Source organism: Rissa tridactyla, chromosome 15, assembly GCF_028500815.1.
Source record: "Rissa tridactyla isolate bRisTri1 chromosome 15, bRisTri1.patW.cur.20221130, whole genome shotgun sequence".
In the NCBI taxonomy this organism is placed as follows: Eukaryota; Metazoa; Chordata; class Aves; order Charadriiformes; family Laridae; genus Rissa; species Rissa tridactyla.
This window is the reverse complement of record NC_071480.1, coordinates 2819953-2824002: the sequence shown is the minus strand read 5'-3', so window position 1 is coordinate 2824002 and position 4050 is coordinate 2819953. Positions and strand designations below refer to the sequence as shown.

At 51.9% G+C, this 4050-nt stretch overlaps 1 pseudogene; it reads right to left on the bottom strand.

Annotated features, from left to right (window-relative positions):
• Window positions 1-2826: 2826 nt before the first annotated feature.
• Window positions 2827-3491, bottom strand: LOC128918133 (RING finger protein 222-like; annotated as a pseudogene).
• Window positions 3492-4050: the final 559 nt, after the last annotated feature.

Sequence of the window (4050 nt, the reverse complement as noted above, 5' to 3'; positions counted from 1 at the left end):
ACTTGGCGCCATCCCTCCAACTGACCCTGTCCATGTGGAATGGGGCTTCAGTGAACATGGTTCTCATTGTAACTTGTGGCAGAAGGGACCAGCAGGACCGGAGAGACCATTAGAATTTAGCTCTCGCTCCTTCAATGATACTGAGAGCAGATATTCAGACCTTGAGAAGGGTTTACTGTCCCTGGTGCGAGCATTGCAACGAGCAGAGCAGATAAGGAGAGAACAAAGCGTGGTTGTTCGGGGCCCTTTTCGTCTCCTAGATGTGGTCCGTCAAGGGACAGCACCACCAGCCGGCATTGCCCCGAAACCCACAGTTCGAAAGTGGTATGCTTATTTCGAAGGCATTAATGAAATCACGCCAATCTCTGAAGGCAGTGTTAAAGTATCCAAGCTCCAGAAGGATATAGATGGTGCCCTATTGTTCCAATCCCCACCAAACAGACCATCTCCAATCCAAGAAGCACCTCCTCTGAAAGAAGGCAGTGATCTTACAGGAGTGTGGTTTACTGATGTGTCGTCTCACCGTGAGAACGATAAGTGGAAATACAAAGCCGTAGCACTGGAAGTAGCAACGGGGGAAAGAGCAATTGAAACAGGAGAAGGTAGCGCACAAGTAGGGGAACTCAGAGCTGTCCTACTAGCTGCACGAAATGGGGCTACTCACATTTACACTGACTCATATGCTGTTTTTAAAGGAGCCACTGAATGGATCGAACTCTGGACAGCCAACGATTGGCAGGTGAACAGAGTCCCAATTTGGGAGACAGATAGTTGGAAGCAACTGTTAGAAAGAGGAGGGCAGAGAGCATTGCACATTGGTTGGGTAAAAGGTCATGATCGTTCGAACTCGATCACTGCTCAGTTCAACCAACAGGTAGATAGCCTCACGCGGCTGCAGCAAATTGACATTGTAGATGATGGTGGGAAAGGGAACGCTTAGTCGAATGGTTACGTGTTAAGCGTGGCCACGCAGGCCGTGCTGATGTGTATCAGGAAGGACTAGCCCGGGGGTGGCCTGTATCAGCTGAACTGTGCGAACAAGTAGTAACTGCCTGTTCACAATGTCGCCTACGGCTCAATAAAGATCATCCGAGTAAGGCGCCTCCCTTACCCATTCGGGACAAGAAACCATTGTGGCATTCCTGGCAAATTGATTGTATTGGGCCCTTGAGATCATCAGGTGAGAAAAGAGACATCCTAGTAGGAGTGGAGATTATCTCTGGCCTCACTATGGCCACCAGCTTCAAATCAGCTACCGGGGACAACACAGTGAAAGGCCTACAAGGGTGGTACAGCACCCTTCCCCTTCCTGAGGCAATCCAAAGTGATAACGGTTCACACTTTACCGCTTCGGTGGTACAAGATTGGGCCAAAGAAGAAGGCATTCGATGGGTATTTCATACTCCCTATTATCCTCAGGCTGATGGCATTGTTGAACGCACCAATGGATTGGTTATGCGTTTTGCAAAAACTCATGAACCTGGTTGGCATTTGCGATGGGATGATGCCACCTATCAATTCAATAACGGAGTGGAGATGGCTGTCCTAGAATGAAAGCTTTCTGTGTATCTGCCAATATCATCACTCCAAAAGTTCCCAATGAACCAGGAAAATACCTAGGACAATTTCACCCTGGGCAACCTGTGTTAGTGAAAATGCCTCAAATTGGCACAGTACCAATGGTGCTAGCTACTCCCCAAAATCCCCATGCATGGGAAGCCAAAGACTGTTCAGGGAAGATACACCGGATCAGCACCCGGTGGATCTCGCCCCCTTTTTGACCCCGTCGCTCAAAGAAGACCGAGCAGATTCCCTTTTCTTTTGTGTCTTACAGGAACCTTAGATGAACTGTACGTGGACAGACAAACTGTTGCCACCTCACAACGACTGAAGAGAGATGTGACTGGTATCTTAGGAACAGGACTGGGAGTCTTAAATAGTATAGATACTTGCAAAGAAACTAGTCACAACTACTAGTGATCTAGACAAGTTAAAACATCCTCTACAGTCCTCTCGATCAGCATTGGGAAATCACCAATGGCTTTTATTGAATATATTGCCTCAGTGGGAAGAAACAGGTGAAAAGGACCATCAGCTGATCACAAATGCACTTGGTACAACCCAAAACAAAGTTTCTTTGGCTCTTAGTTGTATCCAAGACCAAGTATGGATGTGTAGGAATGTCTCTGAGAGAAAATGGCCATGTGAGCCAGCCTCCCTACTGTGAGAGATTAGATTAAGAGCAAAACAGGCAGTAGAAGATGGCATTAGTACATGGGAAAAATGGGAACTGAGAAGGCAGAAAACATGTTGTGCTAATGACTAAGCAATTTACTATGCGAATTCTTGTAACCAACCTGATGTGTGAACGAACTGCATGCACAGCGCGTGGACAGTGTAACTGGCTGATCAGAAATAAGCGAGTCGCGTGTACGGCTACAACACAGGGTATAAAAGATGATGATCGGTGCTTAATAAACGGCTTCTGTTGATTCACACTGGATCATCTGGAGTCCAGTTATTTCTCCTCAACGGGGTGCGGGAGGAGAAACCATGCTCTCTGCTAAGACACTAGGGGAACCCACTAGCAGGGTTTGACCAGCCACATTTTAACCAAAAGAGGCAGAAAATGCCAGCGACGACACTGTGAGCACCCGGAGATCTGCAGAAAGGTCTGAATGTCCATTCAGTCCCTGGCCAGATGAGAGAGAGCTTCACCCGGAGCTGCTTCTGGACTTTCTCATGGGATCTTTTGAGAGAGGTCCCAGCCCTAGCTCTGTCCCAGCATCAGTGACACCTCCAGCATCTGAGCTGATCCCATCCCTGCTACGAGTCCCTCTTCACCAGCAGCAGCCAAGGGAGCACAGCCGCCAGCATGGCCACCGTCAAGATGAGCAGGACGGCGAGGGCGATGGGCGACTGGCAGCATTTCACCCCCAGGGCCGAGCTGGATGACACCGAGCTTCGTGTTTCCGTTCTGCTTCTCCTCCCCAGGGAGCTGCAGTCCACATCCACCAGTGGCATCCCATGGTCACTGATGACAAAGATGTGGGCTTCCCGCGCCAGCTCTCCCGGGACCCCCTGCGAGTCCATGGGGCTGTTCCCTGTGCTGCAGCACCGGTCGAAGCTCTGCACCAGCATCACAAAATGGCTGGGCACCACCAAGGTGTTGCTGGCCTCCAATTTGGTCAGATGGGACAGGGAGGAAGGTGACAGAGGCATCTCCAGGGCCCGGAGGTTGGTGCCTGCCTTGGGCGGCCATAGAACTGCCATCTTGCTGAGGAAAGTCACGTAGCGGCAGATGGGTAGATGATGCTGCTCTGGACCTGGCCGTCAAGCTTGGCGGAGAGCAAGCACTTCACCAGGCAGTCGTGGCAGAAGGTGTGCCCGCAGCTGAGCTGGCGGTGCATGGCCTCCAGCGGGTGGAACTTCTCGTAGCACACGGGGCACTCGGCCGGGGGTCCCTCCTTGCTGGACGAGGCCTCAGACATCCCTGCTCTGTCGGCCACAGGCGCTCCCCAGCTGCGAGGAAGAGGCACGATGGGTTAATAAGGTTGAAATGATAAGCATGATCCATCTCTTCATCTCTCCTCCTCCTCCCTGCTCTCTTGCTTTTGCCCTCTTGCCCCTAACAGATGCAGTTGACAGCTACTAGGCATCCTCTCAACAAGACAGGGCATTTTCAAGAGCATTACGCCTCTCAGTGTGGCCCTTGGGGCAAGAGAGAGATGACGGGAGGACCCCAACTCCAGAGCCAGCGGGGGCAACAATCCCCGGCTGCAAAATCACATGCACGAGCCCCTGGATGGACGTGCTCAGCACGTGGTACAGATAAAGCAGGTTCAGCTTGTGTCACGAGTGCCGCCGTGCACTGCTGCCAGCTCCAGGTGCACGGGAGGTGGGAACTCCCATCCCACAAAGAAACCTGCCATGGAAAGGGAGATGCTCCCATCCCAGGGGACACAGAGGGGCCAGCGGGAGCAGGGGGAGGCCAGGGCAGTGGGACAGGTGGGAGCACAGGACCCCCCGGGGATGGAGAGGGGGCATGCT